At 53.7% G+C, this 26,257-nt stretch overlaps 1 protein-coding gene across 5 annotated transcripts in view; it reads right to left on the bottom strand.

The window, feature by feature from the left end:
• Nucleotides 1-20,174, bottom strand: part of ADCY7 (adenylate cyclase 7) — a 60,120-nt gene extending 39,946 nt beyond the window's left edge. For 2 of the 5 annotated variants that reach the window (XM_060084615.1, XM_060084622.1), the window contains exon 1: nt 19,335-19,394. The gene's annotated coding sequence lies outside the window, so the exon portion shown is untranslated. Of the gene's footprint in view, nt 1-10,094; nt 10,113-10,335; nt 10,357-19,334; nt 19,395-20,096 lie in introns of those variants that run through there. The other 3 variants (XM_060084616.1, XM_060084619.1, XM_060084621.1) reach the window with 3 other exon arrangements.
• Between the last annotated feature and the right edge of the window lie 6,083 nt (nt 20,175-26,257).

Raw genomic sequence — 26,257 nt, 5'->3', positions numbered from 1 at the left:
CCTGTGGGGGCCGTGGCCTCCCCAGCACCCGTGAAGCACCACTGTCTATCTTGTCTGCCTCCCAAAGCCAGTGCCTCCCCCAGAGGTCCTCCATCGGACTCCTGCCACACCAGCCACTAAAAGTGCCCGGCCCTAATCCAAGATGCTAAGACCCCCCCTTCGCCAAGGCTTCCTGAGAACTGTGCGAGGTCAAAGGGGCACACGGGGGGCAGGGGCGGGAGGGCTGCCTGGTGAAGCCCAGCCCAGAGCCCGGAAGAGCCCTTCTACAGGGGAAGCAGCCCCAGCCGACCTCCCCTGCACCCCTAAAAGCCTGGCTTCCGGAGCCACAAACACAGGGGCTCGGGAGCCCCTCCCCACGGCTGTCCCCCGAGCCCAAGCTCCCCATTCCTGCTTGGGCACCCTTCCTTCCAGGCTCCGCTGGGCACAGGAAGTCGCTGTGATGGAGGCTCAGTCCCCGGCAGCCACATGCCCCCCAAACCCAAGCCTCCCCTGGGATTTTCCACCAGGGCTCCCCACGCCTGTCCGCGACCCCAAAGACAACGAGCCCCGTCCTGCTCACCCCCGGCCAACCAATTCCTCCAGGGCTTCCTGAGACCTTCTTCACGGCTGTGTGATTTGACTTATTTCGGTTCCCCAAACAAGCCCCACCCTTTTGTCTCCAGGCTCAGACAGCCTAAAAGCACTGCCTACCTCCCCACCCCCAAACTCCCTCTGCCTGGCAAACTCCTACCTGCCCTTGAGAGCCAGGCTGAGCTGCCACCTCCTCCAGGAGGGCTGCCCAACCTTGACTCAGTGTCTGCACTTCCCACCACAGAACACGGCCCCTGGCCTGTCGCTGCCCGATCACGTGATGGCTCTACCAAGGCCATGTCTGGCCACGCGCTGCCCTGCTTTCAGGACCCAGCAGTGCCTGGCACATAGCGGACACTCAAACCCCAAGTTCATGAACTGAGTCAAATACAGTCCGCCCTGAACTGCAGGGTCTGGCCCCCAACCCTGGTGTCCCTAGTCCCATCTGCTTGAGCTTTGGCAGGTCACCTGCCTCTCAGGCCTCGATTTCTCACCTGAGCGATGGGGACGAAAACATTCCCCCACTCCCCAGCCTGTTCTGGCAGTGAAATGACCTCGTGGCTATAAAAACTCCTTATAAATCCAGAAACTTCGCACATGGAAGGGGGCCAACCTTGCTGTGTTTGTTTCTACCACAGGAAAACAGGCCCCAGCCTAAGGCTCCCACACTGCGATCCAACAGGTGCCCACTGGGCTCCTGCCTGTGCCAGGTACCAGGTGAAGTGCTGAAGCAAACAAGATGGACGCAGGGTCCCTTGGGAGCCCATGGTGCGGGGAGGGAAGAGACGTGTGCCAAAGAAGCCACACGAGGCAAAGAAATGCCAGGGTGGGAGCGGGCCCAGCCTCAGGCCGGGCAGTCAGGAATGCAGGAAAGCCTAGTGGTTGTGAGCACAGGCTCTGAGACCAAACAGGCGAGAACCCCAGCTCCACATCAGAGGAGCTGTGTGACCTGAGGCACGTTAATTAACCTCTCTGGGCCTTGGTTTTCTCATTTGTAGAATGGACTGGTGATGGTACCGAATGCCCAAGGGCCTCACACAGAGGCTGGCACACAGGGAGTGCTGTTACGTGGGTCGGCCCCAACTGGCTCCAAACAGGAGGGGTGGGCCTGAGAAACTCTGACATCACTCCCACTCCATCATCTCCAGCCGGGCCCAGGAGAGAGAGAGAGAGAGAGAGAGAGAGAGGAGGTGGGCCTTGGCGGGCAGGAACACGGCCGAGGACTAGGGCACCCACAACAAAGACCTCAACAACAAAGACCTGGGGGACACACTTCGAGACCCAGGGGCCTCAGCCTCACTTCCTGTCAGCCCCCAAAAGGCAGCTCTTCTCTTCTCTTGCTCCCCTGCTCAGAAAGCAGGGTCGTCTGACAAAGGGATGCCGGGGTGCCAGCCCCTGTCCCAGGCCTTGCCTGGCACTAAGGCACCCCTTCCCCAGGGGACCTGGCAGTGGCTCCAGGGAGTCTGAATATTTCAAAAGAGGGCACTTCCCCATTAGCCCAGGACCCCATTAAAGCAACGCCTCCAGACAACTTATTCAAAGGGCACCTCCTCCCCCAGGCAGATGGGGCCCGAAGGAGAAGCCAGGGAGTAGGGCTTGGGCAGCAGGGGTGGGTGGACCCGGGAGGTCCCTGGACCGCACAACAGGCAGGTGCGCAGGAATAGGGTCAACCTGACTACTGCAGAGATGAGGAGACTGAGGCCAGGAGGAGAGGACGACCACCCCAAATCCACATCCCCCACTGAGCAAGGCCAGGGAAATGTGCCTCCAAACAGCTCTGACCAGGAAATCACACTCGCCCCGAGGCTGTGGAGCCCTCTGGGCCTCAGTTTCCCCATTTGTGCAGAGAAAGGCTGTACTCCTGGATCCTGGGCCTCCCCCTGCTTGGCCAGCCAGTGATGCCAGGAACCGTCGACCCAAGTCAGCTGCACCTGAGGTAGTGAACTAAGCCACTTCCAAGGGGCAAGAGGGCCTGGATTCCGGCAAGACAAAGAGGCCTCCAGCAGGTACTCGGGGTCCTGAAGGTCGGTGGTGGCGCCACTGACCGCGTCACCCCCGGGGGTCTCACGATGCCCGAAAGCCAGGCCTGCCAGGCTGCCACCCCCAAGGGGGCACGAGTTCCCCCCTGGGTCATCCACCCCATCACCTCCAGCCCAGCTCAGAAGAAAGCAAGGGAAGGTGGGCCTTGGGGGCCAGGATCACGTCTGAGGACCAGGGCACCCACAACAAAGGCCTCAATTTGTTTCTTTTTCCTCAGGCACAGCTGCAGGGTAACTCCTTTCAGAGCTCAAGGCGGGTGGGCAGACAGAGACACGAAGAGGAGGAGAGAACGAGGAGGGTGTTCCTGGTGCCCCCAGCACCGGCACCAGCAAGAGGGGGTCTCAACACGGAGCCCAGGGGGAGGGGGAGGCTGCCAAGTAGAGCAGACACACTTGCCCCCCGTCTTCTCCTGAGCCCGAGGACCCCTGAGGGGGGGACACGAGGCAAGGGGGGGCTCGAGGTGGGGAAGCACTCTAAGCAGAGGGGATGCATGGCAAAGGGCACAGGGGGCAAGCCGACCTGCTGCCCAAGCCAGGGGGTGGGCCCAGAGTGCCTGAGACATAGAACTGGGGGCGGGCGGGTGGTTTGCCAACACAGCGAGGGGGGCAAAAGCCAGGAGAAGGGGTTCCAACGTGACACCAGACAGGAGGAACCCACTGACGCGGGTGTAAGAGGAACCCAGGAACCCCACGGGCCTCCTCTCCAGGGCTGTCCCACCCCATCTTCACAACAGGGTGGGCTCAGGTCTATCCCCCAGCACAGCACTTAGTGCCCCAGAAGACGCCTGTGAAATACACCCATCGGAGATCAGCACGTGCAGGGAGAAACGAGGATCCCAGGCTTCACAGCGAGAAAGGCAACCAAAGAGGGAATGAGCCCACCTCTGCCCAGGGCTCACGCCCCGCCCCATCCCGACACCCTGTCCTCCTTCGAAGGCTTGGGGTGGGCGCGGGCGTGGGGAAAGGGGAGCCCAGGGAACGGAGGTGCTTCAGCCCAGTAGGTCTGCGCCCGGGACTGGGCCATGCCCCAGCCATGACGTAGCCCCTTGTGAAATGCGTGGGCAGCGGCAGGTTGAGCCAGATGCCAGTGGCTGTCAGGTGGGCACCGTGCCACCCTCCTTGGGGGGTGTTGGCAGGAGCCACAGGTGGGCAAGCGGAGCCTCCGCCAGCCGGCTCAGCTGGGAGGGTGGGGGCGGAGCTGGAGGACCCCTGCAGGGGCTGGCAGGATTCCACACACACAGGCTCGGGGGGCTCGCCACTGCCAGGGACCTCCAGGCCTCGGCTTGCTGGTCTCAGATGCCTGGGAAGCATTTTTCACGCATTTAACTTTCCCAGCAACCTGCCTGGGCGCTGCCATTTTACAGATGAGGAAACTGAGGCATAGAGAGACAGTGATTACCCCAAGGGCTACGGGCTACCAGGGAGGCCTCTCAGTGACACCCCTCAGCTGGCCCTGCCCATCCTCACCTCCGAGGCTCCCTTCCCTAGGGAGGTCCACCCTCCCCCCCAAGGCAGGACCGGGCAGTGATGACAAGCACCTCCCCTTGCGTCGTGGCTTCTCTGTGCAGCCGTACCACGTACATCCCGTCGTTTAATCCTACAACTACCTGGCACGCCGGGTAGCATGAGCAGCCCATCTTATAGATGCGAGAAACTAGCTCAGCCCCTCGCTCATCTCGCACACTGCCAGGAGGAGGCACAGTGCGGCTGAACCCAGGCCATCACCCAGCTCTGCCCGGAGACGGGCTGGACGCGGTGACCTCCGGAAGACCCAGCTCCTCTGGCGACTGTTCAGACGCCAAGGCCTCATTCACTGAGCCAAACTAACTCCCAGCTCTTTCTACATAGGCCTTTTTAAAGACACTAAACCCCCCAAAGGTCCACCATCAGCACTTCCCTCTCATCCCTAAGACCCGACCCCACAAAAGGCTAGAATCGGCTCCTCGGACTCAGGTGCCCAGTGTGACCCACTCTGCCTGCTCCCTCAGGGGGCCCTGGAACTTTCCCGGGTGAGTTAAGCACTGCCCTTGGCCTGGGCAATGGGATGTGGAAAGCCACCTTCAGCTCAGTGCGATGTGCCCAGGACAGGAGGAGAGAGGTGAGGGACAGGCCACTGGCCACCCCTTCATGACCCCTGGTAATGGTGGGATGGCAAGTCATGGAAAATGCAAAGGGCTGGGTCATCCACCTCCCCGCTGAGGCAGGACTCGAACACGGGTCCAAGAACACACGGCCCAGCTGGGGCGCAAGCCCTGACAGCCCGGCCACCCCGCAGCGGGGACAGGTAAGACCCTCCGCCAGGAAGGCTCCCCCGCGCCAGCTCTCCAAAGCCACCCAGAACCCCTCTTCAGCTGTGCTGCCCCCCACCAACCTCCCCAAAGGCACAGCGTCCCTACCCAACCCCAGGCTTCTAACGCGGCGGCTCTCCGTGAGAGGTGGTGTGTGCAAGTGGACGCCCCCGGGGACCGACTCCCTCTGTGGCCCAGGACGAGACGGTGCCCTGCTGGCCTTGGGCTTCTCCTCTGTCAACTGGGGACAGACGACACTACCACACAGGGTGGCGTGGAGGCAGGAAATGGGTTAGACCAATAGTTACAAACTGTAAAGGGGGGTGCACATGTCCAAAGTGATATCAAGTCGGGTCTCTGTCTCCTCTTGAGAAGCACCTCTGGCTTGTGTGGAAGCCCCACTCCTGCCTCGTTCCCCACCCCCTACCCCCAGCTCACTGCGCCAGCCCCCAGCCCCGTAGGGCCCATAGGAAGACTGCCTCTCTCCAGACCCACTCCTGGCAAAGAGGCCCCGTGAGACCACCCTCACCCCCGACCCCTGGGAAAACGGCTGCCAGTAAACAGTCACTTCTTTTCGATGAATGACCACTGGCGACTTCCCCTCCAAAGCTCACACCTTCCCCACTGAGGGCAGAGAATGCGCACAGCCTGAGCATCCCCTCCCCTACACCAGGAGCCACAGGAAAACTCCAGGGAGCCCAGGGCCCATCTGGAGTGGGGAGGCCCGCAGCCTGGTCAGAACGGAGGGCGCTCAGACGGGCCTTCCAGACTCCACGCCCCACTGGACGCCCGCACTTCCTGTGGAGCCTGTCCCACTATACTTCCTCTTAAGTCTACCCGTTTCATTTCTGTGTCTTCTTCGGCCTTGTCCAAGGCAAAAATACGTGCATGAAGTCACAGATCCAATGTCCTATTTCCAAATTTTTTTTCTGAAATGTATTCAAACGAATACCTACATTTGAAGCATGTTCATCCACATCCAGGCTAAACCGTCCGAGGAGCAGGGTCCCCACCCTGAGAAATGCTGGTCTGGTCACCCCTCACATCGTCCACCTGCATGTCTGCGGCAGAGAGCCGGTGACAGCCCACGGTCACACAGCCATTCCAGGCAGAGCCAGCCTGGGCTCCGGCCACCCATCCAGGCCTTGGGGACCGGGGTTCTGTCTCCCAGAGGCCCAGCCCAGGCCTCTGCTTTCCCACACCCCCCACCTCAGGGCTGGCCAGGAAGGAAGCCCCCAGGGCCAGCTGTCCTGAACCCCATGTGATGACACGGACAGGAGATGCCTGCTTCGCCCTGTGTCTGTGCACGTGTGTTTGGATGAGTGGGCAGAAAGATCCCGAAAGACCCACTCCCCATGGTCCACATTGGTGGTCCCGAGACCTTGGGCTAGGAGGACTTGGAGGGAAAGAGAGACTGTTCCATTTTCTTGAGACATCTTGGTTCTTTGCCTCATGGGCATGCATCATTTTCAGGGTTTGGTTTTTGCTTATTCTTTTTCAATCTAACAACATAAATTCAGTTGCACTTCCCCAGTTAACTTTTACTTTCATTGAGAAAAGTAAAGTGTACTTGTAAAGGTAAAATTACAACCCTGTAAAGAAACGCGGGCACCTGAGAGACAGTCACGGAAGTCTAGGTGGACCAAGCCAAATAACCACCAGCACAGTCATAACAGCACCTTCCGGTCAGGCCTGGAAAAACCGGTGACAAGGCACCTCTTTCTTGTCCAGAAGCCCCCCGACCTTGCCGTCTGCCCAGCAGCCTCCAAAGCCTCACCTACCTCCAGTCCAGACCCTGTCCATCCACTCCCAGGCTAGGCCCGCCTGGTGGGGAGGGGCGCTGCCCCGCGGTCCCCTCAAGCCCAGGCCACTAGGACACCTGGTGCCCCAGCTCCCCTCCCCACATTACCTGGCTCTCCTCCAGGGCCCCTCGGCAGCTGGGCCAGGGTCAGAGCCAGCGTGGAAGTGGCCGCCGCCTGCCCCTCCTAGGCCAGTGTCCAGGCTCACACGTGTGAAGGCTCGTTCCACCAGCTACCTAACGAGAGTGAGTCACATCTGGGACCCACAGCTTCCTGCTCTGGCGGTGGGAGCAGCAGAAAGCCTCGCGTTCAACCCTCAGCTCAGGGCCTCTCGGGGTGTGTAGTGGGGCTCTCCCAGCCACAGAGAGCCCTCAGCAGGAGGGGGGGAGCTGTCAGGCCAGGCTCCTGACTCCAGTGACTTCATGGAAATTGGAAGCTTTAAGCTGGAACCATATTCAAGAAGTAAAAAAATAAAACAAGCACCAAAAGCCTGCATTAGAAGCCCGGCGACAACTTATGGAGGCAGGGAGTAAACGCCTCCCTAATGAGCAATTAGAAGCAAGAGCGGCCTGGCAGGGAGCCGCATCCTGGCCCCGCCACTCACACAAGGCTCTGAGCCTCAGTTTCCCCACTGGGATCATGGGGTGCTCAGTGGTGAGGCAGGAGACTAGGAGGGGCTGGGAAGCAGGGCACACAGACCTCCCCAAACAGAGGGGGAAAGCGCCTCCTGGTCCTCAGGGAGCCCTCTGAGCATGTGACATGGGGACCCGGGATCATCTTCTACCTTTTATCCTGACAGTAAACCGTACTGTTTAGTAACAAAGTAGGGAACGGAGCCCAGTTTTCCCGGCTGACACGCCCTGCCCTCCCCAGGTCTCCCTTCCAGCTCTTTCCTCAGAGGAAGCAGACGCTTCTCTGCTGACCTGCTGCACCCCGAGGCCCAGCCACCTGGCACTTGACACCTCACCCCTCATACCAACTGCGAGGTCCCAGCAGGCAGGACCTGTGCACACAGGCTAACGCACCCAGGATCACTATTTAAACACTGATTGTGTGCTGGGCACCATGCACAGCCTCATGAGGAGGTCCTGCTATTATGCCCATTCTATAGAAGAGAAAACTGAGACTCAGGCTACTCACTTGCCCAAGCACACACAGCTTAAAAAAAAAAAAAAGGCAGAGCCAGGATTCAAACTCAGGTCTGTCTGACTCTATGGCCTAGGCTCTCTCAACCACTCACATCATGACCCTCCCCAGAAGCAAAGAAGGGCTTCCCTGGAGACAGACTGATCCAAATCCCACTACGCCCTCCTTGGCAGGTGCCCTCGCCCGAGATCTCCAAGCCCTGGCACTCGGTGCTCCCAAACCTGCCAGCGAAACTTCCCCAAAGGAGGGGCAACTGCGGGCTTTCTCAGCATCAGGCAGGGAAGACTGGTTTCTGTGCGCTCAAGGTGCCAGGCACAAAGCACAGCCCAACCCTCTCCTGTTCCACTCAGCGGCACCCGCCCTCCTCCCCATGGGCAGGACTCCTCTCTGGTGCTGGGGACACAAGCGTGACTTGGACACAGCGTGCCCACCACCAATGACATGGCACAAAGGTCTGGGAGAAGCATCCGTGAAGGCAAGATACGTGGTCCGGAGCTCAGGGGAGAGAGACCTCACCCACCTGGGGGAGGTTCAGGGCCTCCCTGAAGAAAGGGACCCAAGAGAGGGTGTCCCAGGCCCGGGAGATGGCCCAGCCAATCCCTGACTGGTGCGTGGGAGCAATAGGCTGTAGAGAGTGGCAAGGCCGTGAAATAGTGGGCAAGAAGGAATAAAACTGCAGCAAAAACAAGGCAGACACAGTTGGCAGTCGGCCAAGAGACAAATAACACTGAGCTCTGAGCACATAGTTTGGCCCCATTTGACAAACCCAGATGTCAATCCCTTTCCCCTTGGGAAGAAACCCCAGAGCACCCCAGCGTGTTTCAAACTCCAGGCAGATTTATGAGAGGGAGTGTAGCAGGGAAACCATCAATACTACAGGCACCACACCCCAGAGCAGCCCGAGAGGGGTCTGAGCGATCAGGCCTGGCGATTCGCCCCCAGCCCAGTCCCTTGTCCCATGAATGTGGGATGAAGAGGCTGAGAGCTCTGCAGTCAGAGTCCCCATCAAGTGACCTTGGCCAAGTTACATGATCTTGGCTGCTCAAGGAGCCCATCTGTAAAGTCAGGACAACATCATCCAGCTTCTTGGGAGGCTGTGAGGGCTAGTGAGAAATGTGTATAAGGCACACAGTAAGTGCTCAGTTATAGCTGAAGACAAGGGAGGCTGCACAGAGGGTGCTCTCAGTTTTAAGCCCTAGATCCTGGCTCTACTGTACGCCTGTCCTGTTCAAAGAACTTCCATGGCTTCACGGTACCTCCTGAGTCAAGTCCTGGCTCCTCCTCTCGAGCCTCCACACCTGGCCCAATTCGTCTTTCCATCCTGATCTCCTTTGACCCCATGATCCAGCTGCCTCACCCTGCTATGCCTTGGCTCAAGCCTTTCTGTCACCAGGAATGGTCAAAATGCTACTCATCCTGCCAAGACAAGTACAAATGCCACCTCTTTCAGGAAGCAATGCCCCATCGTCACCTCCTCTGGGCCACAGTGCCCCAGGCCTCTCCTTAGAGGATATACACTGTTACCTTCCTTCTGTAGCGTCCATTTCCACTTCTAGTAACAGCTCCCTATTCCTATGGAGAACCAGCACTTCAGGGGTGGGCTCCTGATCAGTGTCCATTGAGGAATGGGCGTGTGACTCAAAATGTTGAATTCTGGGACTTTTGTTGGAACTAAATGGAAAAAGAAGATGCTCTCGTTTCACTAGGCTGGGAGGATATGAGCTGGAAGCTGCTGGGCTCATCTGTGCCACAGTGGTAGTCAGCCTCCAGTGACCCTTGCCTCCTGGTGTCCACGCCCTTGTATGGTGTCCTCCCACATTACCTGGGCGACCAACAAAATACTGCAGAAATCACATGTTTGACTTCTGAAGTCATGAAAAATACTTTGGCTTCCACCTTGCTGCCTCTTGGAGTACTCCCTCTGGGGGAAGTTAGCCAACGTGCTGTGAGACACTCAAGCAGCCCTGTGGTGAGGAACTGAGGCCTCCTGCCCACAGCCAGCACCAACCTGCCATCCATGTGACTGAGTCACCTCAGAAGCAGATCCTCCAGTCCCCGTCAAGACTGGACGGATGCACTCTCACTGTAGCATCCCTACCTGATCAGAAGTGACAGAGGGACACCTCTTCTCTTCCAGCAGACCCACCCATCCCCAGTACCAGGCACTTAAGAGGCCTTCATGACATTTCTGCCAAACTGATCTGCACCCAGAATCTCCTAACAAGAACATAAAGCAGAAACGCAGAACCCACTCTGTGCAGACAGCAGCACTCCCCCTGCCTGGGAGGACAGAGCAGTCTGGCTCAGTACTGGTGTCAGGTCTGCTGGCCCCACTCCTCCAGGCCCCCAGCTCTTCCACGCTCTGGCCCAGGAGATCCCCAAGGAGACAGCCTCACCGAGGCAGGCACAGCCTTGTGGTCCCGTCACTCACCCTCCTCCCAGAATGATTTTTCACACTGTGGGGGTGGGGTGCATTCCAACGCAGTGACTCACCTCTGGCCCCTCTGCCATCATCTCTTCCCAGTCGACTGCAAACTCAGGGATGTGCTAGGATCCCTTCCTTCCCCAGGCTGGGAACATATGGAGATGCTCTAGCTCACTACTTCAGTCCAGACGAGAAGGGGCCGACTGAGGTCATGCAACCAGTTACAAGTTATAGGATGGAACAAAGGCCTTCACTCCTAATCAGGGGTGGTCCTAAGGGGTGAGATACAAAGCCACTCCAAAAAAGCACATGTGTTAATAAGTAAACAGCACCTTTGCAACCAAACTCAGCTCCCTTAGCCACTGCCCCGCCTATGCAGAAATCTAAATAGCTGCTGCTTGTCTCAGTTAGAATGCCAGTCAAGGAAAAAATGAACAACCCTGCATCATGTTGGTGGTACAGCCTGCCAGAGGGCAGGGGGCTGGCTCCCATGACCCCCATGGCCCCAGCCTCTGCCAGGCCTCGGGGACAGGGCTTTGGAGAAGGAAAGGGCAGCCCAGGTCACAGGGTGTTGAGTAATTGCAGAGAATCCTAAAAGAACAGATGTGAAAGCAACTGCCCTGCCAACCAAAAGTCCTTATTTCCTTTGAAAAACTTGGCAGCTGGGCTACACCAGCGGCCGCCTGTCCTTCCCCACACCCCGTCTGGTGTGAACTACTGATGGACAGGGAGGAAGACCATGACCCTCCCTACAGACCCTGGGAAGGAGGTTATGGAGGTGCCACGAGGTGAAAACAGACCTTTCATTCAACAGTTGCACAGATGTACGTATATTTTTTTACACAGAGGAAAATCCGGAAAAATATACTCCAAATCTTAGGAGTTATCGCTAGGTGATAAAATTTAGCACAGTTTTAATTGTATATTTTCTCATTTATGCCTGTTTTCCAATTTTCTCTAATGAAAATATACCTCCCATGTAATTAAAAGATAACAAGGAAAAGCAACTACTATGAAGAAAAAGCAGGAATAAGGGAAAACAATGGCCTGAGACTGGAAGGTCTCCACCCAATGCCAAACTCAGCACCACCTGTAACCAAGTGAAAATGTAAAGTTTTTATGATCATTTAAAATATTACTACCTTAGGGACTCCCCTGGTGGTCCAGTGGTAAAGAACCCACCTTCCAGTGCAGGGGAGACAGGTTCAATCCCTGGTCAGGGAACTAAGATTCCACATGCCGGGGGGCAACTAAGCCCGTGTGCCACAACTAGAGAGGAGCCCGCATGCCACAACGAAGAGCCCGTGCCACAACGGAAACATCCTGCGTGCCGCAACTAAAGATCTGACGCAGCCAAAAAAATAAAGAAAATAAATTTAAAAAAAAACAAACTACTACCTTAAAGCCATTGAAGATCACAAAAAGAGATTGAACCAGACAATGTGAGCCTCCCAGTAGAAGTCTGCAACCCCATTTCCAATGTGCTCTTGTGTGGGAAAAAAGTCCAAACTAAATTAGATCAAGGCTCCAGATACAACTACCAATCTATAGGAGGTTCGGTGGATAAAAAACACATTAAGCATTATAGGAAGCAAAAAAAAAAAAAAAACATGGCACGAGAGAGAGTGAATGAATATCAATCATACAGATGAAAGAAGACTTGAGAAATATATCAACCAATCTCATTACATAGACCTCATTTGGATGCTGATTTTAAAAAACTCAAATAACATATATATATTTTTTGACACTTACGAAACAATTGGAAATTTGAACACAATACACTGCATGGATAGCTATGATCTTAAAGAATATTGCTAAGTTTTAGGTGTGGTAATAATACTCTGGGGTTTTTTTGTTTTGTTTTGTTTTTCTACTCCTTCTCCTTTAGGAATAGTTCCTCGGTATTGCATGTTCAGTTCCAGATCACTACAATAAAGCAAATATTGCAATAAAGTGAGTCACACACATTTTTTTGGTTTCCTAGTGCATATAAATGTTATGCTGACACTATACTGTAGTCTATTAAGTGTGCAATACCATTATGTCTAAAAAATGTACATACCTTAATTTTAAAAGACTTTATTGCTAAAAAATGCTAAGGATCATCTGACAAAGCAAGGTGGCCACAAGCCTCCAATTTATAAAAAAAAAGAAACACGATACCTGCAAAGCACAATAAAACGACGGATGCCTGTACTACAGTTTTTACAGATGAAGTGATATGAGGTCTGAAGGAGGGAAGTGTGTGGGAGGAGAGATGACTCCAGGTTGGCCAAGAGCTGGAAACCGTGGCATCTAGGGGACGGGTATGTGGGGGTGGACGTGCTATTCTCTCTTCCTTTGTGGGTGTTTAATTTTTCCATAATGGAATGTTGAAACACTGTCACTGTAAGAGCTCTGGCATCTTTTGTCTCATTTGAGTCTCACTTGGTGAAGGCGACACACACGTTCAGCCCCTTCCTACAGATGAGGAATGCCCCCCCACCCTGCCCCCAGGGAGTCTCAGAGCCAGTAACACAGAATCCGCCTCAGCCCTGCTCCCGACTGGGAGGGGCGGATGCACTCTCAGCCTGAACCCTGAGCAGGGCAGAGACACCCCCAGGCCCCTCTGCGGAAGCACAGGAGGCTGCAAGGCTGCAGGCTCCACCGCCAGGTACTAGCCTGGAGCAGCGGCCACCTTCTCCTTCGCCTCCACCTCCACCCAACTCCCCACACAGGAGCTTCAAGGCTTCCAGTACCAGCCTGGGCGGCGGCATCTTAACCCCTCTTCTGGCAAAGCCCACCGGTGGGAGCCCCTCCCCGTCGCATCCTCTGACTGCAAAGCAGTTTACCCGGGGGGGTGGGGGTGGGGGCGCCCAGGACCTCCACACCTGCAGACACGGCCCAACCACAAACCTGCACCCAGTCTGCAGTGCCACAAACCCTACAGAAAATAATCCCCAGTGCGTACAAAGACTTAACTTATGGGCTACTTAGCGCCATGAGCTAACTGCAAAAATACTGCAGAAAACCCTAAATGTCCAGCAATAGGGGACAGAGAAAGTCAACCAGGGTTCCAAGTATACCAAATGCTGGAGTGGGCCTGATATGTGTCTGAGAACTCCAACAACTCCACTCCCAAAGCCTGGGGGCAAGCAGGACAGACACAGTAAGAAATGTTGTGATGCTCATTTTTTTTTCTTGTCATATGTTTAAAAAAACCCAAAAAAACAAGAAATCGTCTGGAAAGACGTACACCAATACGCTAATAGGTTACATTAATGGGTACAGATTCTGGCTTTTCTCCCCACTTTACTGCTTAGGTTTTCTGATTTTTTAGTAATAAGTGTGAATTATTTGGGTAATTAACACAAAATTCAAGCCATTTGAAAATAAAAAATGAGCTGACCTTCTCCTCCTCCCCAGGAACGCTGCTCAGTCTTGGCCCAGGAGGCAGAAGTTGCCTGGCTGTGGGACTTCTCAAGGCCACACGGCCTCTCTGAGCCTCAGCTTCCCCATCTGTCAGACACCAAATCCACCAGGTGAGCTCTTCCCACCTCCTCACAGAGACTGTTCCCTCCTCTGTGACATGGGTACAGTAAGGCACACCCGCGAGGCCACACAAACACCACCTGCCTAGCCTCCCCTCCCCCACTGGGGACTGGCGCCCTCACTTCCAGCCTTGCTACACCCAGCGTGGTGGGGAACCAGGGGCATCAGAGGCCAAACGTGGAATGAAACAAGCCCTACGACCACACCCCCAGATCTCCAGCTGCTCGAGGCTGACAGGCTAGTCCCTCCAGTCCTCTGACCACCCTCCAGGAAGGCGGTATAGCCCCGATTTACAGAGAAAGAACCAGAGACTCAGAGAAGAGAAATAACCGCCCATCTACATATACCAAACCAAGATGAAGACTGCAGCCTGGGGGCCCTTCTGTGAGCTCCTCCTACATCCTCCTCATGGGGTATCAGCAAACCACCCCGCACCCTTTCTGAAGAGCCAGGCGCACTGCTTAGGGCTGCGGGCAGGACCGAGGGAAGACGAGGAACGTGGTAGGACACACCAGGCTGGAGCCACAGAACTTCCGGCTCCTCCTCCCCCTCCCCTGCAGCCCCCCAGCCCCTCTCCACACAGCTGGTAGGCGCTCAAGTGTAGGTTGAGCAAAGGACGGGCAATGCTGCACCCTCTGGCTGGAGGAGCAGGTGGGCGGAGGGAAGAACCCAAGGTGGGGCACCAGGAGGGAAGGGAAGAACCCAAGCCTTGGCCTGGCACCCTGGGATCAGGTGTACAATGGCACTCTCCCAGGAGCGCAAACTCAGAGCCCCCAGAGATCAGACGGGACATCAACCAGTGATGCTGGCTGGCTGGCTGGCTGGCTGGGGACTAGGGTAAACTGGAGGCCCAAGCTCTGTGTAAAGAGAAGCTGCTGCCGAGCTTCAGCCAGCAGCTGCCACAAAGGAATGTGGCCAGTGTTGCAAGCCTTCTGAATTATCAAAGGAAATCAGAAATCTGGGTTTTTACAGAAACAGACTCACAGACATAGAAAACAAACTCACGGTTACCAAAGAGGAAAGGGCGGGGGGGAGTGTGGATACACTAGGGGTATGCAATTAATAGATACACACTACTGTATATAAAATAAACAACAAGGATTTATTGCATAGCACAAGGAACTATATTCAATATTTTGTAATCATCTATAATGAAAATAATCTGAAAAATATGTATTAAAAAATTTTTAAATATATAATTACATATATGTAACAATATATATATATATTACATATATATAACTGAAAAAAAAAGAAATCTGGGGGTTTTTTTACATAAAATCTCATGGTTGCAGATGCTGGCAATTAATCCAAAATAAATTTTAAGCAGTTCTCCTATCAGTGCTCTGGGCTCACTGCTGTGTGGCCCTGAGCAAACCACTTAACCTCTTTGGGCTTCAACTATCATCTGTAAAGTGGAAAAATAACACAGGGTATTGTGACAATGAAGTAAGACAAAGACAAAGATGTATACTTTGTCCATATTAATGATAACAAAAAGCAACACTAACAATAACAGCTAATGTTCAGGGAGTGCGAGGCACTGTCCTAAGTAACATCAGTTAAAGTCATTTCATTCATACTATGAGAGAGGCATTCTTTTTAACTGTGTATTTCGAAACAGTTTCAAGCTTTCAGAAAAGTTAGATGAAAACTACAAAGAACTCTCCTATACTTTAATTCACGTTTGCCTATTTGTACCATTTTCTCTCACTTTCTTTATTATCTGTCTATACATACGTTTCTCTTTAATATTTGAGGGTGGTTTGCTTATACCGTGAGCCTCTACCCCTAAATACTTCAGTGCATGCTTCTTAAGAACAAAGATCAATATAGGTATCAGGTCATTTAATATTGACACACTACTTTAATCTATAGTCCATATCCAGTTTCATCAGCTGTCCTAATAACGTCCTTTATGTAATTTTTTTCAGCCCAGGTTCACGTAACTGCATTTGGTTGTCACGTCACTTTGGTCTCTTTTAATCTGGAACTGTTCCTGGCTTTTGAGATCAGTAGTCTTATTCTGTCTCCATTTTATAGATAAGAAACTGAAGCTCAGAGAGGTTGAAGCACCTGCCCAAAGTCACACAGCTAGGAAATGTTGAGCTTGGGCTCAAGCCCAAGAGGTTCCCTCCAGAGCCTGTGTTCTTGTCCTCCAGGCATAAAAGCTTGCAAATAATGGCCTTTGTTGTTAATAACTGGAAACAGTGGCTCCCTCTGCAAACAGGTGGATGGCTGATCATGGCCACCTCACTCAGCAGGTGGTCATTAACTGAAGAGGTGGCCTCCTGTGCACACACTGGCTGGACCTCCTGCTGCCAGCTCCCCACACTTGGCAATGGCCCTGGCCCAAGGCCCACCACCCCACCCTGTGGGGCCCCATTTAGCTCCCTCTATACAAGCTGGGCGGTGGAGAGCTGGAGGGGACCACAGCTCCTACCTTGCTTTTTCCCCCTCTTAAAGTGACAGTCCAGGTACAAACGCCCACGTCCCAAAATCAGAGCAAGGCAAATACCCCAGGGACAGAGCCTGAAGTCAAAAGGGCCCTCAGGCCATGTCCCTGACCCACAGAGCACCAGACTGAAGGGAACCCCTGAGGTCAGTTGTCCAAGAGGGGGCTGAGCACATCCTAAGACACACGACAGAGTTGCACTCGAGAGAAGGGTTTATAGGAAGAAGGAATAGCAAGGGCTGGAGGTGGGAGTGGAGCTCTCGCGTCAAGGACTCAGGACTCCAGGGCATCACGCTGCCTGTGTTACGTGCAAAGAGGACCAGGAGGCTGTGGGCTGATCCCACAAACTCAGCTTCCTCAGGGAGGATCCACATGGATGTGGACTTGTCCGCTCTTCTCTGGCCAAAGTCCCTACCCCCAATGCCAACCTAGGCCGGGCAGCATCAGCTTAAAAAACCACTCTCTTTGGTTCCCAGATGGGTGTGGCTCAGGGCCTGGAAGCTGCCACCAGCCTTGCCTCCATCACCTCTAGCTCTTGCCCACCCACCAGCTAGGCCCCATCAGACAGCCCTCCAACAGTTGGTCGTGAGCCACAAATATCAGCAGACTCGCAGTGGGAGGGGCAACACTGTCAACAAGAAGTTTGCAACTTCTGCCTGAGTTCCAGGCCATTCTGGAGACTAATTTGTGCTGAAATATCTCAAAATCCTGGGACCTTCCCTTTGGATGCCCTATTAAGTTCCGAAGTTTACCGACCTCACCTGCAAACCCAATTCCAAGTTTCAGAAGCAGAACAGGTCTTGAAAATTTTCCAGAACAAACAAAAACGGAATAGTTTTGCTTTTCTTCTTCATTGTAGACAATTTTGAAAATACAGAAAGTATGAAGAAATAAGAAAATGACCTATCGACAAACTCTCCCAAAGATATCACAATGAAGACCCCTCCGTCCATCCTTCTAGTGCACAGACCGGCCTGCCTGCTCTGTTGAGTCTCTCTCTACAGAGGTGTTTGGGGTCAAGGTGCAACCACGCTGTCGCCCCTACTGGCAGGGGGCAGGGATCACGCCTAACTCGCTTTTCTGCCTCCTACCAGGGCAGGCCCGTCGAGGCTCCCTTGCTGGAGTTAGCCACGGAGGCAACATAAGCCATTATCCCCCCATTAGCAGTCCCTTTGAGGCCAGCTGCAGAGGAAGGGGATCCAAGAGGTGAGGCCAGCAGCAAAGTCCAGAGCATCTCCTGGTAAGGAGTAGGAACAGGAGGAAGAGAGAGGTGGGCAGGTAGGTGGGCGGACAATGTGCTTTACCCTTGAGGGGGATTTAATGGGCTCACTTAAGACTGCCTGCTGGGGTGGGATCAGGCTCCCAATGGGGACTTAGTCAGACTCCACCAGCACCCGGCCAGAACAGGATGGGAAGACCAGAAGGCCAGGCCCTAGTCCCCACTCCAGGCCTAACTTGCTACAAGACCTTCAAGGACTTCAGCTTTCCCACCCATAAACGGTGCTCATCAATCTGGCCCTAACTCACAGGATCAAACGGTACAAGGGACATGCCATGGCTTCGAGGGCTGAGAAAGAAGACCCAGCCTCTGAGGATCCCAAACATTCAGCATTGGGGGAGGCGGCCCCAAAAGTCACCCTGTGGACCCAACTCCATGCCCCAGACCCAGCTGGCCACTCCTGTGGGGCTTCCTCACTCCACTGGGGGTCCTCCCCTATAGCTCCAGGTCCACAGCGGGAAACGCTCACCTCTCCTAGGAGGGCACCTGCCCACTTGTGAAAGTGGTGATTGATTGAATGCCAGAGGCCCTCATCTCTGAGCCCAAAGCCCCAGCCTGCCAAGTGCCCTCAGCCTCACGCCCTGAGACCACTGCAGTCCTGCTGGTCATTCATTCGTTCATTCATTCATTCATGCTTCTGTTGACCATCATCCTGGACCAGGTCTGAGGAGGCTTCAGCAAGCAATGAGGGCCCTGAACCTAAGGCCAGTCCAGATCTGGCCATTCCAGGCACAGCCTAACCACCAAGGGCACCAGTGGTCCTCACCTTAAAGGCTCTACTTCTAGCGAAAGGGCCCAAACTCTCATTTTCCAGCTCTGGCTCTGGGACTCAGAAAGAACATGAATTCTTCGCCTTTGAGGAAGGGGACCCAAGATATACACCAGGAGAGAGAACAACTCCAGCCCACACTGAGAAAGGATCCATCATCTCACCCCCAACCAGGGATGGTTACCATGCCGTTCGCGTAAAAGGGTAGGTTTCGGGAGTGTCCCAGTGGGGACGCAAGCCAGAGCAAATGCCTCACCGGCTCTCCCATCTACACACTGCCCCCCTTAACTGGTGAGGCGTCCTGCTCACTGTGGCTGTGACTGGACTGCTTCCAACCCCAGGCCGTAGTCTTGCCCTTAGCTGAGCCTTCTCCCTTTGAGTTATTTTTTACTTTAAACAGACCATATTGACCCTCCTGGGGCCCCTGCCTTGCCTGAGTCTGAGAAACCTGAAAAACCAGCCCCTCTTTTTTACCATCATAAGCCAATGGGCGTTCCAACAGAGTGGTCGGAGCGTGCCAGACCCAGGGGGGACGCAGAGCCATGTCCCTCAGTGAGGTCTCAGTCTTGTCATCCGGAAGGTGGGGTTGGGCCCCAGTTCCTGCGCTGAGGTCCTATGTGGGAAACGTCTCCCCGCAGTGCCTGAGCGAGGGGGCATCTGAGAAGAACCACCCCAAGCTTGGGCCAGAGAAAGAGCAAGACCGGGGAATGGGGCGGGGGCGGTTCCGCGGGGCGGGGGAAGGGGGCAGTCGGCCGGCCCCGCGCCTCTCCCCGGCTCCCGAGGCCCGGGAAGGCAGGCCGAGCGAGGGGCCCGGCTGCAGCCGCCCCCGCCCACACCCACCCCTCCGCTCGGGTGCTGCCTGGCGGGCGAGCAACGAGGAAGCCGCAGACGCCCCCCACGCCGACGCCCTGCCACGCGGGGGTCCAAGGACCTGGCCGGCGGACGCGTCCCCAGGCCCCGAGCCGCGGCGCGCGCCCCCTCGGCCCGGCCCGCCCAACGCGCCTTTCCCCGCCGTCCGGACCGCGCTCACCTGCCGCCGCCCCGCTCCTGCGCCGGCCGTCGCCGCCGCCGTCGCCGCCGCCGCCGCCGCCGCCGCCGCCCGAGTGGGCGCGCCGCCGCGGGCGGGATCGGGATGTGCGGGCGGGGGCGGCGGAGCGGCCGCAGGCGCCCCGCGCTGGCCGCCCGGCCCAGCCCGGAGCTCTGGGCACCGGGCCCCGCGGCCGGGAGAGAGGGCGGCCCGGACGCCCCGGCCCCCATTCGGGCGCCGCGTGCCGCCCCCCTGCTCGGTTTTCACCAGAAACGCTGAAAACGCACAAGCATCCCACAGCCGCCGCCCGCCTTCCCACGCGGGTGTGGGAGCGAGCGGCCAGGCACCCTCGGAACGTGAGCAGGAAACAAAACCTTTTCAAAACACATTCTCTTCCTCAAAGCCACGCACGTGTTCGGACGCGCCAGGTGCAGCCCCACTCCCAGAGGAAAACACTTTCTAGCAAATTCTTTCAGCTGTTTCTGCTCCAGACTCCCATCCCACCCCCACCAGTAACGCCGTTTCTACTAGGAGCCATGGACTGTGGTCCAGTGCCCTCCCGCCAAGATGAGGGAAACTAGTCGAAACCCACTGTCTCACTCAGGCCTTAAACTCCTAGGGGTCCGGAGGCGGGAGCTGCCCCAGCACCTGCGAGAGTCAGGCCTTTATTGACCTTCTTCTCTGGCACCGGGAAGACCAAGACCGCTTCAGAAAGTAGCTGTCCTCAGAAAGCAGGTGCCGTAACCTCGTCGTGATCGCACTCACCGCTGCCTACGTCCCGGGTGAGGCCCCAGAGCTGGCAGCAAAAAAATCCGTCCTGTTTCCGAGGAACCCAGGCTGGGAGAACAAGAAATCCCTCCTCTGAGTCACCACTGGGAGGGACAAAGGAGGCTGACTGAAGGGGTAATCAAGAGCAGGAGGCGTTTAACTCATAGACCTGCATGAGTTTCTCCCTTCCCACTTGTCCAAAGCGCCCTTATGCCCACCGTGGAATCCCGAGGCTCCCACTTTGCTGAGAGGAATCACGTGAGCATCTGTTATACCCATTTCTCAGGTCCAACCTCAGAGGCCAGAGCCCCACAGGAAAGATTCCTGGGAATCTGCAGTTTAACGAGCCCCCAGGTGATCCTATGAGAAGCAGATTGATGAACTCTGGTCTACTTGGGACCCTGTGGTGGAATCCTGGAGCCAGGTACCACAGCTTACTCCAGGGGGAAGGAGACCCTGGATGTGTCACAGCCTTGACCCTGCAGTGGGCCTAGAACCCAGCCCAGAGGCCACCTACTTTGGAACTATTATGAGGAATCAGATGATGGGATGCTGGAAGGTGAACATCTGATTTCCATTCCAGATGGCAGGTGGGAAGATCCCAGCTGAAACGTCTGTCCTCAGCAGCAAGCCCTCCCTGGTTCCCTGGAGACTGGTCAGGCACCTCCTTGGGCTCCCACAGCCTCTGGGTGTCCAGACAGTGGCCCTTGGCCCTCTAGGCTGGAGCCCTGGTGCGGTCACTGCTGCTTCCTGAGGGCTCACAGGAGAAGGTTTCCCAGCTGCTGGGACTTCCCTCCGCAGGAAATGGGAAGCCCTGCAGTGCACAAGATGGTGGGCACACCTCATGCTCAGCAGAGCTGACTTGGGAGCTGTGCCTGCCTACCTCCTGCAGCCCTTCCCCCTCAACCACCCAGGAAGTCAGGGAACCCACCTGTGTGCCCCAAGGCCTCAAGAACAGTGAGTGTCTCAGCCCCGCAGCAGTGCGTTCTGCTGCGTGAGGTCAGCCCTGGAGAGTGAGGTGGAGCCGTGGGCATGGGATGGCCCAGTTGGGGCTTGCTCTCAGCTCTCTCCCTCCATTGGCCTCTCCATGCAGAGCTCTAGAAGCCTTCTGCCCTTCGTGATGTGGGGGGTGGGGGGGCGGGGAGCAATGCTATGATTTCCCACCCTGTTGTGTGTGTCATCTTTATGCAACTCTGTGACCAACTCTCTTGACAGCGAACAGGAAAGCGGAGCCAGAGGAAGTGAGTTAAGCATTGATGCTTGCAAAAGCACTCGCCATGAACTGCCAGGATAGCTCCATCACCCCATCAGTGCTGTGGTCACCTCGGTGGCAGTCACCTCCTTGCATACTCAGTCCTCAGTCAGTGATTCTCAAACTATAGCCAGCATGAGAATCGCCCAGAGGCCTGGTGAAAACACACCCTGCCGGGCCCCACTTCGAGTTTCTGATGCAGCAGGTCCAGCAATGGCCACCGAGAGTTCTACCTTCTACCCAGCTCCCAGGTGATGCCAATGCTGCTGGTCCTCAGGCCAGCCTGTGTAGCAAGGCTCTAAGGCACTGGTCTCCAAATATGGTTGGATCATATTCCCAGAGATTCTGATACTGGGGTAGGTCTGCGAATATGCATTATTAAAAAGCCCATAGTGAGTTTAGTTCATGACGAAGATGGCACTTGAAATCAGAAAGGGAAGGAATAGCTCCTTCAATCCATAGTGTTGAATTGGCTACCATTGAGGCAAAACTATTAGAAAGCACCTCACACCATACTAAAACAGCAGTAACAACAACAGTCAACCAGTAGAATCAGATCTTTGTGTATGAAAACAAACCTTATAAAAGAAGATATTTTAGGGCTTCCCTGGTGGCGCAGTGGTTGAGAGTCCGCCTGCCGATGCAGGGGACTCGGGTTCGTGCCCCGGTCCGGGAAGATCCCACGTGGCGCGGAGCAGCTGGGCCCATGAGCCATGGCCGCTGGGCCTGCGCGTCCGGAGCCTGTGCTCCGCAACGGGAGAGGCCACAGCAGTGAGAGGCCCGCGTACCGCAAAAAAAAGAAGATATTTTAGTAATTTCGGAGTGGACAAGTCTGCATAGGAAATCAAGTCCACACTGAAAGGCTGCAGTTAAAAGTTGAACATCTCTCTCCAGGTGAGGGGTCTCCAAATGTCCACATCGAGTATGTTTGTGATTTTAATTATCCACTGTGTTGAAAGCCTCCACAGCACGTTTGTCTGAAGAGTCCCTCATTAACTGCCCCAGGGACAGAGTCCCCCATGGAGGGCCGGCATCTGCCACTAGAAAACCATCAGCATTTGTTGCCTGAATGAATTTCTGTGGTGGGCAACAGTTCAGGGGCCTTGATTCACTTGTGTAGGGAGAAGATTCAAAAACCTAAAATAAATCACTACAATGGAAGCTATGATTTGCTTATCTCAGCAAACTCAACCCTTCTCTTTATCAGGCCAAGCAGGACAGCATGCCAAGTTGGTGCTTGTCATTGCAGTCCTGGTGCAACTTCATCACTCATCACTACGTGGAGCCGCGTGAGCCTTCCCAGCCAGATGGTCCTTGTCACTTACCGCTAAGGAAGAAGGAGCTTTCTTCTTGCCCTCACTCCCCCGAGTAGCACTTGTCATGGACAGGTGTTCTTTGAGTACCTGTGGAATGGGCTATGCAGCTATCGATTTTTAATTAGAAAGGGGATATGTACTTCACAGTAGAAGAATGAAACAATCCAAAGATATGAAGGATTGGAAATCTGTCCTCTCCTTCATGCCACTCCCTGAGAGAATGGATTCTCAAGGCTTGGGTTATATTCTTTCTACACCCTTCTCCTTGGCAACGCAATTTTACGTTAGAAAACTCACCAGATTAAATCATTAGGCTGTACACCTTAAACTTATACAGTGCTGTAGGTCAGCTGTATCTCAATAAAATTGGGGGGGGAACAATGGTCAGAAAAGATGGTGGACTGAACCCGTTATCTACTCCTGCGGCCTCCTTACACCGACTAAAACAGCAATGGAAGGATTTTTTAAGGCCCATAAAAATGAAGAGAATGAGAGGGGAAGTAAAGAGTACAAATCTGGAAGGTGGAAAGCAGATGGACCAGTGGTACTGACTTGGCAGACACAAGAAACTGAATCATCCACTGGCAGTTGGGAAGTAAGACTCAATCCCAGTTATACTGGAGTAAGCTCCAAAGTCTCAGAAAGTGGAAGTGCTGGGTATCTCAGGAAGCAAGGTACAGCTCAAGTAAAGAAGGTAGGTTGAAAACCTAAGAAGCAATTAAGAGTGCCAGTCTCTCCCCCACCCCTGACTACCACCACCCAGCTGAGTACCCCTCCCCAGGCAAGCAGAAATCTGCAGGGTTTTTCTCTAGAAAAGCTAAAATAGTCTCTGGATTGGACCACACCAAGCCCAGCTGTGGGAAGAGAGAAATTTAACGGGCAAATTTATACAGGAAGCTGAGACATACCCCGCCCCAAGCCAGGCCTCTTCTCCACTCAGCTAGTCCCAGGGGGTTGGCAGCCAGACCATTACCCCCAGGCTGGAGGGATTCTCTGGGGAACCCCTGAAGATCCTCTCCTCAGCCCCATCAAGCCTGATCACCCTGAGAGAAGCACACAGCTGGCTGCCACACTAAGTGCAGAGCTTCCCACAAGCTTGTTAGGCCCCATTCTTACACATGTGCAGGCAACCAGAAGACATCAGGAATCCGAGGAAAGCCTCTAACCCAAGAAAACAGAGTCCAAGACAGCAAGAGGGGGAAAAAAGTTCACAGAGACTATACAGGCAAACAATAACTGTATCATTAATATCTTCAGAGATTCAAAAAAATACATTGTAAACATGAAAACGAATAGGGTACTATTTTTTGACAAGGAACATCTGAGGAAAAAAAAAGAATCCTCAAATGAAAACATGATAGCAGAAATTAAAAGCCAACAGAAGCGTTGGAAGATAAGATTGAATAAAAAGTCAGAGATGGAAAATAGGGAAGAAGAGATAAGAAAACGAGAGATCGGTCCAGGAGACACAATATCGGAATAATTGTGGAATTCCTGAGAAAACAGAAGAAAGGAAGATAAGAATTCAAGATTTCCCAGTACTAAAGGTCATGCGGTGTCAGATCAGAAGGGCCCGTACTATCTAATGCCCCAATACAAGTGACAAAAATAGAACCACCAAATTTCCATAGTAGTGAAATTTCAGACCATTGGGAACCGAAGAGAAGTTCTTAAATGTTTCAAGAGAAAAAAACAAACAAACAAACAAACAAAAGGTTACAACCAGCTCTTCTCACAATAACAGTGGGAGTGATGAAGGAATGTTTTCAAATCCTGAAGGAAAAATGCTTTCTAACCTAGAATTCCTACCCAGCCAAACTATCAGTTGAGCATAAATGAAGAACAAAGACATTTTCAGATGTTTACTGTCTGTGCACCCTTTTCCAGGGTACTGGAATGTGTGCTAAGGAAAGGAGAGAGTTTATCAAAAAGAGGGAAACGGGATACAGAGAACAGGAGCTGCAACACAGGATACGTGATAGGAATGTCCAGGTGGAGGTTGGACAGACCAGGGTGACGTGTGCACAGGCATAGCAGGCCAGAAGCTCCAGGAGAGATGCCTCTGATGCACCTGAGCATTGAGAGAGGCTTAGAAAATTGGCAGAGTTTAGGGTGAATTAATGTGGAAAACTGAAAACAAAAAAACTCCAGGAAAAACAAAAAAGCTTGTGCATAAAAGGGAGTCATATTATCATCCAGCTCAATGGATAAGAACAGCATCTACACAGTCACGATAATGCAACCACTGTATATTGTGCTAAGCAAAATTCAATATAACTGTGTTGGGAGGTTGGGGCACAGAAGTTTGGGGTTGGTGAGAAGTCAACACACACACAAAAAATCAAGAAGTGTATTAAAGGTATGTTATTTAGAGACAAGGAGGTAAACACTCCACCCCCCAAAAAAGCAGGGAGGGAGAAAGCAGAGGGAGGGAATGGGAGACAAACTTTTAGAACGATTGGTTTTAAACTATAACACAACTCCTGCTCTGTCCTTATCCACCTGCTTTTCACTTCCTTGGCAGGGCCCCCTCATGCCAGCCTGGCTGCCTTACGCACCCCTATCTCCATAGGCTGTTCTGTGTTGCCTTTTCCCCTTCACTTGGGTCTTCCTGTGGAGATGTCTTGCCTACTTACGTGAAAGCACTGTTTTCCTGAATTGGATTTTAGAAAACAAAGATGCATGATGTAATCACCTTCCAACTATTTTGAGTGCTTGCACAAAACCACATTCCTAAAGATACCTGCTGAGTGATTTAAGTACAAAAGTGGTTTGCAACCCACATTGAGCAATAGCTCTTTTGAATATTGATTGACACCATTTGATTAGGTCACTTGATACTTTTAACCCTCTCCTTTCCCTTCATTTTCATGTTGGCATTAAACACTGACATTTTTATCTCTGATGGGTTTCTCTTCAACGTTTTAATCCTGTGTTTTGTTTTGTTTTGTTTTGTTGCGGTATGCGGGCCTCTCCCGTTGCGGAGCACAGGCTCCGGACGCGCAGGCTCAGCGGCCATGGCTCACGGGCCCAGCCGCTCCGTGGCATGTGGGATCTTCCCGGACCGGGGCACAAACCCGTGTCCCCTACATCGGCAGGCGGACTCTCAACCACTGCACCACCAGGGAAGCCCAAATCCTGTGTTTTCAAATTGGAGTTAGTTACTCGCTTTAGAAACACACATATAACACAAATTTATACTATTTCCCAAATAGATTATTTCACATATTAATTTGGGTTGTTGACGAAAAAATTTAATAGTCAATCTAAGAAAGAAATGGTAAATTTTACTCGGGCCAAACTGAGGATTATAACCCAGGAGACAGGCTCTCGGAGAGCTCTGAGAACTGTTCTGAAGAGGTAAGTGGCGGAGTCCAGTAGAGATGTGATTTTGGCAAAAGGCGTATGTGCAACCAAGCACACATCTTGGTAGACGGTCGCTGCTAGCCACAAGGAACAAACATCTTAGCTAATGGTTTTCTAAGTATGGGAAGATGCAAGAAACTGGGTTCGTAAAACCTCCTCCTGAAAATATCTAACTATCTGAGGGCCAGTCTCTCAGTCTTCTCAGAGCACAAAGTGCTTCATCT

This window comes from Mesoplodon densirostris, chromosome 19, assembly GCF_025265405.1.
Source record: "Mesoplodon densirostris isolate mMesDen1 chromosome 19, mMesDen1 primary haplotype, whole genome shotgun sequence".
Taxonomy (NCBI): domain Eukaryota; kingdom Metazoa; phylum Chordata; class Mammalia; order Artiodactyla; family Ziphiidae; genus Mesoplodon; species Mesoplodon densirostris.
This window is presented reverse-complemented; position numbering and strand designations above follow the sequence as displayed.